At 41.2% G+C, this 12662-nt stretch overlaps 1 protein-coding gene across 1 annotated transcript in view; it reads right to left on the minus strand.

Annotated features, from left to right (window-relative positions):
• The window catches only part of LOC140464977 (acidic amino acid decarboxylase GADL1-like), a 123105-nt gene that overhangs the window by 75093 nt on the left and 35350 nt on the right, over positions 1 to 12662 (minus strand). The gene's annotated exons all lie outside the window — the stretch shown is intronic.

Below are 12662 nucleotides of genomic sequence, written 5' to 3' on the forward strand. Positions count from 1 at the left end.
AGGTTGCCCAGTTTTGAGTTATACCTTCTTTGGAAATGCACAATTGGTGGTTTTCATTCCAGCTTGATATTTGCTAAGTATTATCTTCCCTAACAATATGGTTATGTTGTTTCACTGTTTTATGAACCCAAAATTGTAACATGCACACAGAACAAAACAAAACCAGACCCAATACAAGTCCAATATTTTTCATGAATTCATGAAAAAGTAGGATTTTTAAAAATTTCATGTGAACATTGCTGGATAGGACCAGCATTTATTGCCCAACGCAAATGATTATTTAGAAGGCAGTAGCGATACATCTTAAATTATCATACATAATCCTGCCTTAAACTATGAAAAATGATTTAAGAGACTTGGGTTTATCAGTCTAGAAAGATCGGTGACTGTTGACAATACTAAAGAACTTAAACTAGGAACTAAGCCGAACTCTGAGAACTAGAGGTCATGGTTTCAAATTAATAAAAGTAAATTTAATTTAACAAGTAAAATAGGAACAAACATGTTAAATTAGCAGAAACAAACTCTAGAATCAAATTAAATACAACTGCAGTTGGATGTGTAAATGAATGATGGAGAGGACATTGTTATTATCATGTGGTGGGGTTCCATTCCCACAAGGCAAAAGGGCTAAGAGTAAAATAGGAAATATATAGGTATAATGGAAAATTGATCAACTAGAATCCGCCGCTTAACACAAAATCCCTTAACATTTCAGTCGCAGCAAATAAGAAATTATTCAAATGTTGAGCATGGACTGCAAGACTGGGTCTATTTTTGTCTTTTCCTTTCTTCAGTAAACATTGGTAAGAGGATAACATCATGCCACTCATTCCCAGGACAACAGATGGCTGCTGTCACATCTCATGCGTAATGTAAGAAGAGTACATGAACATGTGGGAATTATAGATGGTAATTGCTGTAAAGCACTCCTAAACCCGCTTGCTTTCCATGACTGTACTCGGCAACAGTCCACAGTCCAGGTACAGGTGCTTCCATGGCTTTCCCTTTCCATTTTCCAATTTTCCACGGTCTGCTCCTAATAAATGGGCTGATAGCTCTCCATTGTTTTCCAAGCCATTTTCCTTGATGTGCTGAGTCCCATGAGTGCTAGCTAGCAACTTCACGATAGGATCACATCAGCTAAGCCTGTCTTCATCTCATGACAGAGTTCAAGGATTTCGAACAAGTTCTGGATATTGTGGATTGGATTTTGTGCTTGCTCAACAGCACTCAAGTCAATTGGCAATCCTTAAATGGAATTTTTGTTTTTAAAACAGGCTGTGCAAATAGACATTTTTGGAAAAAATTGCCATGGGAAAAGACATAGTCCCATTTCCTTTCCTTTGCCAACCATACAATTGGTATTAATGAAAAAATTAATACATGGATGGATTGCAGTAAATTCACTTGGCAATGTGAACAGGTTAGCTCCAGGAAATTGCCTGAATTGGTTTAAGATAATTTGTTAATTCAAAATTGGAAAGATGCTTTGCTTTATTGATCAATGCATTGAGTATAGGGGCTGGGAGGTTATGTCATGGCTGTACAGGACCTTAGTTAGGCCATTTTTGGAATACTGTGTCCAATTCTGGTTTCCCTGCTATAGGAAAGATGTTATGAAACTTGAAAGGGTTCAGAAAAGATATTGCCAGGGTTGGAGGGTTGAGTTATAGGGAGAGGCTGAATACACTTCAGGGGCTGAGGGGTGACCTTACGGATGTTTACAACATCATGAGGGGTATGGATAGTCAAGGTCTTTTCCTCAAAGCTGGGGAGTCAAAAACTAGAGCATATAGGTTTAAGGTGAGAGGGGAAAGATTTAAAAGGGCCCTAAGGGGCAGCTTTTTCATGAACAGGGTGGTGCGTGTGTGGAAAGAACTGTCAGAGGAACTGGTGGAAGCTGGTACAATTACAACTTTTAAAACACATCTAGATGGGTATATGAACAGGAAGGGTTTAGAGGGATATAGGCCAAATGCTGGCAAATTTAGGATTAATTTAGGATATCTGGCTGGCATGGACGAGTTAGACTGAAGGCGAAAGTGAGGACTGCAGATGCTGGAGATTAGAGGCGAGAGTGTGGTGCTGGAAAAGCACAGCAGGTCAGGCAGCATCCGAGAAGTAGGAGAGTTGAAGTTTTGGGCAAAAGCCCTTCATTGGGAATGAGGCTGGGAGCGTAGTGGGTGGAGGGATAAATGGGAGGGGATGGGGCTGAGAGTGCGATAGGTGGATGGACGTGGCGGTTATGGTGATAGGTCAGACGGGAGGGTGAAGCGGATGGGTGGGAAGGAAGAAGGACAAGTAGGACAGGTCATGAGGGTGGAACTCAGCTGGAAGGTTGGAACTGGGATCAGGTCAGGGGAGGGGAAATGAGGAAACTGGTGAAATCCACATTGATGCGCTGGGGTTGGAGGGTCCCAAGGCGGAAAATGAGACATTCTTCCTCCAAGCGTTGTTAGACTGAAAGGTCTGTTTCCATGCTGTACATCCTATGACCATGTGTTCATTATCACACTGGTTTCTGTGGATCTGCATCCTAGGGAAAAATAATAATTCTAGAAACTAGGGGAAAGAATTCACAGGAGTAAATATACAAAACATCATCAGCACACAGTAAAACAAGCATTATTACCCAAATAATATGAAACTGGGACTGTTGCCAGTATTAGCTGAAGCACTGACTATAAGAGTTGGGAGATTATGCTGGAATTGTACAAAAAACTGGTCAGGTCACAGCTAGAGTAGTGTGTGTGTTCCCCCAAGAAGTTCCTTGGACTGGAGGGTTTTAATTATGACCAAAAATTGGATAAGTATGGATTGTTTTCTTTGGAATGGAGGAGTTTGAGGGGAGATCTAATTAAAGTGCATGACATTAATAAGAGATAAAGAGAGGGGATAGGCAGGCCCTGTTCAATTTGGTTGAGGAGTTCATAACCAGGAGACACAGATTTAGGGTTTAAAAAAAAGGTTTAGAGAAAATTCATGTAGAAGCTCTTTCACTCAGAGCTTAGTGGGGATCTGGAGTCGCCTGTCTGAAAGGAAGGATGATAAATAGAACTTCATACATTCAAAAATTACTTCAATATGCCTTTAATGTGGCATATAAATACAAAGGTAGAAAAGAGACGGGAAGAGGGATTAAGCTTATTTTTGGTGCATGCATAATAGGTCAAATAGCTTTCACTGCTGCAAATTTCTGTCACTGTGATAAATATTTCAATGTTTCTGCATGAGAGATTTCTGTCCAATGTTCTGATAGAGTTTCTAACCCAGTTGTTTAAAATTGCTACAAAAGGGCAGGCATAACATGCTTTCAAGGCCCACAGTTCATTGGCATCATTAACCTTTTAGTCAGGTGTTTTATTTTCACCCTTGTCTGTGGATCTTGGTACCTGCAAATAAACTGACCAAGAAAACAGGTGTAATCCTCTTGGCTTCTGCCTTCAGTGTACAAAGAACAAAGAACAAAGAAAATTACAGCACAGGAACAGGTCCTTTGTCCCTCCAAGCCAAGCCTGTACCAAACCAGAACCATTACCTAAAACTGTTGACTATTTTCTAAGGACTTGTGTCCCTCTGCTTCCTGCCCATTAATGTATCTGTCTAGATACATCTTAAATAATGCTATCGTGCCCTCCTCTACCAGCTTTGCTGTAACGCATTCCAGGCACCCACCACCCCCTGCGTAAAGAGCCTTTCCCCTCTCACCTTGAACTCGTGATCTCTAGTAATTGAGCCCCCCATTCTGGGAAAAAGCCTCTTGCAATCTACCCTTTCAATACTTCTCATCACTTTGTAGGCCTCAATCAGGTCCTCCCTCAACCTCCGTCTTTCTAATAAAAAAATCCTAATCTACTCAACCTCTCTTCATAGCTAAAGTCCTCCATACCAGGCAACATCCTGGTGAACCTCCTCAACACCTTCTCCAAAGCATCCACATCCTTGGTAATGTGGTGACCAGAAGTGTACGCAGTATTCCAAATGTGGCCAAAGGCAAAGTCCTATACAACTGTAACATGACCCGCCAACTCTTGTACTCAATACCCCGTCCAATGAAGGAAAGCATGCCATATGCCTTCTTGACCACTCTATCGACCTGTGTTGCCACCTTCAGGGTACAACAGACCTGAACACCCAGATCTCTCTGTACATCAATATTCCCCAGGGAGTTTCCATTTATTATATAGTTTGCTATTGAATTGGATCTTCCAAAATGCATCACCTCGCATTTGCTCGGATTGAACTCCACCTGCCATTTCTCTGCCCAACTCTCCAATCTATCTATATTCTGCTGCATTCTCTGACAGTCTCTTTCACTATCTGCTACTCCACCAATCTTAGTGTCATCTGCAAACTTGCTAATCAGACCACCTATACCTTCCTCCAAATCATTTATGTATATCACAAACAACAATGGTCCCAACATGGACCCCTGTGGAACACCACTGGTCACAGGTCTCCATTTTGAGAAACTCCCTTCCACTAATATTCTCTGTCTCCTGTTGCCCAGCCAGTTCTCTATCCGTCTAGCTAGTACACCCTGGATTCCATGCCACTTCACTTTCTCCATCAGCCCACTATGGGGAACCTTGTCAAATGGTCAAATGTCCATGTATATGACATCTACAGCCCTTCCCTCATCAATCAACTTTGTCACTTCCTCAAAGAATTCTATTAAGTTGGTAAGACTTGACTTTCCCTGCACAAAATCACATTGCCTATCACTGATAAACCCATTTTCTTCCAAATGTAAATAGATCCTATCTCTCAGTATCTTCTCAAGCAGCTTCCTGTTATGAAGGTGTAGAGGTACTGTACCATTATGAGAGTTGAAAAGCTAGCAAAACTGCCTGACACAGCACAAAGTATTCTGAACAAGTTAACAATGTAACACATGGTTGACACAAATAGAATGGTTGGGTTGCCATGAGACAAAAACAAATTCAAATTCGACCAGTTTAAATTATGGCCCAAAATACCAAAATCCAATCAAATTTGAATTCAGTATTTTGATAATATTAAAACCAATGAAACAATCCAATGTTTTGGGGTATAAACCCAGACAGTTTTGAACAATTGAGAGAGAACTGCCAAAAGACCAACAGATGTAGGCTGTTAGTTTAAGAGCTCTTTGAGAGTTACCTGTCTGGGGAAGGAGTTTGGGTAGCAAAACATCGAAACCAACCTGGAGAGAATCTACAGAGGAAAATCTACAGAGCAGACTGGTTTTGAAATGTGATTATTTTTTCGTAAATCATAATCAGGATTTTTTATCAGACTAGTATTATCGAGTGGAAGGTAAAAGATCGATTTAAGAGAAAGGAATTGTAAATAGTTGTTAGTTAATGTTCTCTGTTAGACTTAAAGAATAAAGTTGTTAATTTTTACTTTAAATAAAGACTTTTGGAATAGTTCTTTGCCTCTCGAATTTTAACAGATTCCAGCACTGGGTGAATCTTTTCTATGTTGCTGGTTTAAATTAGCCGAAGAGTTTACCCCGTGTCATAACATTCCCTACCACTGACATCAGACTCATCAGTCTATAATTACCTGGATCATCCCTGCTACCCTTTTTATACAAGGGGTCAACATTAGCAATTTTCCAGTCCTCCAGGACCTCATCCGTGTTCAAGGATGCTGCAAAGATATCTGTTAAGGTCCCAGCTATTTCCTCTCCCCCTTCCCTCAGTAACCTGAGATAGATCCCATCCAAACTTAGGGACTTATCCACTTTAATGCCTTTTAGAATACCCAACACTTCCTCCCTCCATATGCTGACTTGACCTAGAGTAATCAAATATCCATCCCTAGCCTCAACATCCAGCATATCCCTCTCCTCAGTGAATACCAATGCAAAGTATGCATTAAGAATCTCACTCACTTTCTCTAACTACACGCATAACTTTTCTCCTTTGTCCTTTAGTGGGCTAACCCTTTCTCTACTTACCCTCTTGCTCCTTATAGATGAATAAAAGACTTTGGGATTTTCCTTAACCCTATTTGCTAAACTAAAAGGCTTTGGGATTTTCCTAAAGCCTTAAGTACTGTAAGCTACATCCCAAAAGTAAACAGTAGGATAATTTCTACCCAGAGAAGTGATTCAACCCCTCTGATTTTCCTACCCTTATCCTAGCCTCTCAGTTTGTAGCCTTATCTGTTGATGAAACAGGTAAAACCCTCTGATGTGAAGGTCAATGAGCTAGCAAGACCACTACACTGGTTTTTCTTTTTATTATTCGGCAGGAGAACGGATGCCAAGGGTTAATCAAGAGGGTTGGAATATAAAAGCAGAGATGTACTACTAAGATTTTATAAAGCTCTGGTTAGGCCCCATTTGGAGTACTGTGTCCAGTTTTGGTCCCCACACCTCAGGAAGGACATACTGGCACTGGAACGTGTCCAGGGGAGATTCACACGGATAATCCCTGGAATGACAGGTCTAGCATATGAGGAACGGCTGAGGATACTGGGATTGTATTCGTTGGAGTTTAGAAGATTAAGGGGAGACTTAATAGAGACGTACAAAATAATACATGGCTTGGAAAGGGTGGATGCTAGGAAATTGTTTCCGTTAGACGAGGAGACTAGGATCCGTGGACACAGCCTTAGAATTAGAGGGGGTCATTTCAGAACAGAAATGCGGAGACATTTCTTCAGCCAGAGAGTGGTGGGCCTGTGGAATTCATTGCCACGGAGTGCAGTGGAAGCCGGGACGCTAAATGTCTTCAAGGCCGAGATTGATAGATTCTTGTTGTCTAGAGGAATTAAGGGCTACGGGGAGAACGCTGGTAAGTGGAGCTGAAATGCGCATCAGCCATGATTGAATGGCGGAGTGGACTTGATGGGCCGAATGGCCTTACTTCCACTCCTATGTCTTATGGTCTTATGGTCTTATGGTGTTAAGCACATTTTTTTTTCTTTCAGATATGCAAACAGACGTGTCCTTATAATATGACAGTAGTATATGTTGAACAACATTACTGATAGCCTGCAACTATGTTCCCTTGTAACCTTGAGGGAAAAATAATCACCAACTGTACTGAATGAGAACGAACTCCTAACAGACGTAGAACATGAAAGGAAGCCTATGCAGACACTAATACTAAATCAAACGAATTTTTGAAATTCAGGTCAGTACAAAAAGAGTATATTTTGCTTCCTAATGAGTAATTTCCTCATTGTTTGTACTTTTAACCTTGATAATAACCAAGTTCTGAAGGATTTGTAAAAGCAGAATGTTGACTACAATAACACGTCAAGTTTTATGAGGAGACAAACGAAAAATGTGATCAATGAGAGACTTGTTCATAACAGCCAGAATGTGCAGAGTGGGCTGAATGGCTTTCAACAGTACTATGATTCAATGACATTTTGCTTGATTGGTTGAGCACAGAACTATACCATCATGCACAATAATATAATTGCATTTCTGTCACATATTTTAATGATTTTTACAGTTTTGTGCTTCAAAGTCAGCATCAAAACCAAGTCTAACATTGTCTTCAGTATCAGCAGGCCAACGTTTGATGATGGCAAAACTGAAGCCGACACACATAAAAGATGTTTCTGTGTTCATCATGTTTGTCTTTCATCATAGTACTTTGCCTCTCGAATTTTAACAGATTAGAACACAGGGTGAATCTTTTCTGTGTTGCTGATTTAAATTAGCAGAGGGGTTTATACATATGGGAAGAAGTTAAGGTGAACTTAGATGAAAGTTATCTGTATTTTATGGTAATATGCGTAAAGAATAGTAAAAAAAGGAGCCAGTTTTTCATTAAGATCATTTTTTTTAGGGTGGAGATGTTATGAAGATGTAGGGGTACGGTACCTTTAGGAGAGTTAAAAAGCTAGTAGAACTACCTGACACCGCACAAAGTGTTCTGAAAATGGTAACAATGTAACATTTGGTCAAACAGCTAGATTAGTTGGGTTGCTTGGATACAAAAACAAATTTGAATTCGGCCAATCAGTTTAAATTATGTCCCAAGATACCAAACTCCAATCAAGGTTGAATTTGGTATTTTGACAATATTAAAACCAATGAAACAATCCAATGTTTTGGGGTATAGATATCAGACATTTTGAACAGTTAACCAGAGCGGCAAAGAACAATAAAGAGAACTGCCAAAAGACTAACAGATGTAGACTGCTAGTCAGACCTCTCTGAGAGGTACCTGTCTGGAGAAGGAGTTTGCATAGATAAGAACATTGACACCAACATGGAGAGTAAATCTACAGGGGAATATACAAGGAGAAGATTCAACAGGTGGATGGTTTTGAAATTTGATTTTTTTGTAAATCTTAATTGGGGGTTTTATCAGACCAGTATTGTAGAGGGGGAGGTATAAGATAGGTTTAGAGAAAGGAGTTGTAAATAGTTGATTATTCTCTGTTAGACTTTAAAAAAATAAAGTTGTTAATTTTTACTTAAAATAGTGACTTTTGGGATAGTTCTTTGCCTCTCGAATTTTAACAGATTACATCCTCGGGTGAATCTTTTCTGTGTTGCTGGTTTAAATTAGCAGAGGGGTTTACCCCGTGTCGTAACAAACAAGAAATAAGAAAAGGATGACTAACTTATTAGAATTGCACTCCCCAATAGTCAGCAGGAAATTGAGAAACAAATTTAGATTAGATTAGATTACTTACAGTGTGGAAACAGGCCCTTCGGCCCAACAAGTCCACACTGACCCGCTGAAGCACAACCCACCCATACCCCTTTTACCTAACACTACGGGCAATTTAGCATGGCCAATTCACCTGACCTGCATATCTTTGGACTGTGGGAGGAAACCGGAGCACCCGGAGGAAACCCACGCACACACGGGGAGAATGTGTAAACTCCACACAGTCAGTCACCTGAGTCGGGAATTGAGCCCAGGTCTCTAGCGCTGTGAGGCAGCAGTGCTAACCACTGTGCCACCGTGCCGCCCTTAAGGAGATCTCAGTTATCTGTAAGAATAATAGAGTAGTTATCATGATTTGGAGATGCCAGTGTTGGACTGGGGTGTACAAAGTTAAAAATCACACAACACCAGGTTATAGTCCAACAGGTTTAATTGGAAACACACTAGCTTTCGGAGCGACCTGATGAAGGAGCATCGCTCCAAAAGCTAGTGTGCTTCCAGTTAAACCTGTTGGACTATAACCTGGTGTTGTGTGATTTCTAACTAGGATAGTTATGGTAGGGGATTTTAATTTCCCAAACATAGACTAGGACTGCCATAGTGTTAAGGGTTTAGATAAAGAGGAATTTGTTAAGTACATACAAGAAAATTTTTTTTTGATTCAGTATGTGAATGTACCTTTTAGAGAAGGTGCAAATGGCACGGTGGCACAGTGGTTAGCACTGCTGCCTCGCAGCGCCGGAGACCCGGGTTCAATTCCCGCCTCAGGCGACTGACTGTGTGGAGTTTGCACGTTCTCCCTGAGTCTGGGTGCTCCGGTTTCCTCCCACAGTCCAAAGATGTGCAGGTCAGGTGAATTGGCCATGCTAAATTGCCCGTAGTGTTAGGTAAGGGTTGGATGTAGATGTAGATGTAGATGTAAGTAATCTACTTTTGGGAAATAAGGCTGGGCAGGTGACTGACATGTCAGTGGGGGAGACTTTGGGGCCAGTGACCGTAATTCTATTAGTTTTAGATTAGATTAGATTACTTACAGTGTGGAAACAGGCCCTTCGGCCCAACAAGTCCACACCACCCCGCCAAAGCGTAACCCACCCATACCCCTACATTTACCCCTTACCTAACACTACGGGCAATTTAGCGTGGCCAACTCACCTGACCCTGCACATCTTTGGACTGTGGGAGGAAACCGGAGCACCCGGAGGAAACCCACGCACACACGGGGAGAATGTGCAAACTCCACATAGTCAGTCGCCTGAGTCGGGAATTGAACCCAGGTCTCTGGCGCTGTGAGGCAGCAGTGCTAACCACTGTGCCACCGTGCCGCCGTAGTGATGCTAAAGAACATACAGGATCTAAACGTTAAAGTGCTAAATTGCAGGAAGGCCAATTTTGTCAGTATCAGGCAAGAACTTTCAAAAGTTGATTGGTTGCAGATGTTTGCAGATAAACTGACAGCTGGAAAATGGGAAGCCTTCAAATTTGAATTAATGAGAGTCCAAAGACAGTATGTTCCTGTTAGGGTGGAAGGCAAGGCTGGTAGGTGTAGGGAATGCTGGATGACTAGAGAAATTGAAGTTTTGGTCAAGAAAAAGAAGTAAGCATATGTCAGGTACAGGCAGCAGAAATTGAGTGAACCCTTAGAAGAGTGTAAAGGCAGTAGGTGTAGACTTATGAGGGCAATCAGGAGGGCAAAAAGATTGACAGGAAATAGCTTTGGCAAATATGGTTAAACAGAATCCAGGGGGATTTTATAAATTGGTTAAGGACAAAATGGTAACTACGAAGAGAATAGCATCCTTCAAGATCAGCAAGTCAACCAATGAGCAGAACCACAAGAGATGGGGGATATTAAACATGCATTTTGCATCAGTGTTTACTGAGCAGAAGGACATGGAAGATACAGAATGTGGGGAAAAGATGGTGACAACTTGAAAAATGTCCATATTATAGAGGTGGTGGTGCTGCACGTCTTGAAACGTTTAAAGATGGATACATTCCCAGGACCTGATCAGGTGTACCCTAGAATGCTGTGAGAAGCTAGGGAAGTGATTGCTGAGCCTTTGCTGAGATATATGTATCATCGATACTCACAGGTAGACTGGAGATTAGCTAATGTGGTGTCATTACTTAAGGAAGGTATTAAGGAAAAGCCAGGGAATTAAAGACCGGAGAGCCTGACATTGTTGGTGGGCAAGTTATTGGAGGGAATCCTGATGGACAGAATTTGCATGTATTTGGATACGCAAGGACTGATTAGAGATAGTCAACATGGTGTTGTGCGAAGGAAATCACTAATGAGATTGAGATTTTGAAGAAGTAATAAAGAGGATTGATAAGGGAAGAGCAGTGGATGTGATCTATATGGACTTCAGTAAGGTGTTCGACAAGGTTCCTCATGGGAGACTGGTTAGCAAGGTTAGATCTCATGGAATACAGAGAGAACTAGCCATTTGGATACAGAACTTTCTCAAAGGTAGAAGACAAAGGGTGATGGTGGAGGGTTGTTTTTTAGACTAGAGGCTTGTGACCAATGGAGTGCCACAAGGATCAGTGCTGGATCCACTACTTTACATAATTTATATAATAATTTGGATGTAAGCATAAGAGGTATAGTTAGTACGTTTGCAAATGACACCAAAATTGGAGGTGTAGTGGACAGCGAAGGTTATGTCAGATTACAATGGGATCATGATCAGATGGGCCAATGGGCTGAGAAGTGGCAGATGAAGTATAATTTAGATAAATGTGAAGTGTTGCATTTTGGAAAGGCAAATCAGGGCAGGACTTATATATTTAATGGTAAGGTCCTGGAAAATGTTGCTAAACAGAGAGATCTTGGAGTGCAGGTTCATAGTTGTTTGGAAGTGGACTCACAGGTAGATAGGATAGTAAAGAAGACATTTGTTATGCTTTTTTTTATTGGTCAGAGTATTGAGTATAGGAGTTGGGAAGTTATGTTGTGGCTGTACAGGACTTTGGTTAGGCCACTTTTGAAATATTGTGGGCAATTCTGGTCTCTTTGCTATGATAAAGATGTTATGAAATTTGAAAGGGTTCAGAAAAGATTTCTAAGTATGTTGCCAGGGTTGGAGGGTTTGAGCTAAAGTGGGAGGCTGAATAGTCTGAGACTGTTTTCCCCGGAGTATTGGAGGCTGAGAGGTGACCTTATAGAGGTTTATAAAATCACAAGGGGCATGGATAGGATAAACAGACAAAGTCTTTTCCCTGGGGTGTGGGAGTCGAGAACTAGAGGACATAGGTTTAGAGTGAGAGGGAAATGATTTAAAAGAGACATAAGGGGCAACTGTTTCACACAGAGGGCAGTACGTGTATGGAATGGGCTGCCAGAGGAAGTGGTGGAGGCTGGTACAGTTGCAACATTTAAAAGGCATTTGAATGGGTCTATGAATAGGAAGGGTTTGGAGGGATTTGGTCCCAAGTGTTGGCAATGGGACTAGATTCATTTATCTGGTCGACATTGATGAGATGGAGCAAAGGGTCTGTTTCCATGATAGATATCTCTGAGTCAAGAGTGTGGTGCTGGAAGAGCACATCAGGTCAGGCAGCATTTGAGGAACAGAGAATCAATGTTTTGGGCATTAGCCCTTCATCAGGACTTCTTCTGCTCCTTGGATGGTGCCTGACCTGCTGTGCTTTTCCAGCACCACAGTCTCAACTCTGATATCCAGTGTCTGCAGTCCTCACTTTCTCCAATATATCTCCACGACTCTTTAACACCTTTGGTTGATTATTCACGCATGGAATCGACTGACCTGAAGATTCCCAAGTTTTACAATCAGGTAAAAACTGTTTGCCAAATTGTGACAAATTCTTCCCCTTTACTTTTGTTTGTTAAGGGTATGTGCATGCAGCAACACAATATTATATCCCTAAATAATGAGGAGAGGTATTCAATATGTCCCACTTGCACTATATCAACCTTGACCACCCTTTGTCATCTGTTACAGGAGGTTGAGATATTTTCTAATCAATCTGTTCAGAGATGTTAGCCATTATACACTTCTG

This window comes from Chiloscyllium punctatum, chromosome 41 (assembly GCF_047496795.1).
Source record: "Chiloscyllium punctatum isolate Juve2018m chromosome 41, sChiPun1.3, whole genome shotgun sequence".
Taxonomy (NCBI): domain Eukaryota; kingdom Metazoa; phylum Chordata; class Chondrichthyes; order Orectolobiformes; family Hemiscylliidae; genus Chiloscyllium; species Chiloscyllium punctatum.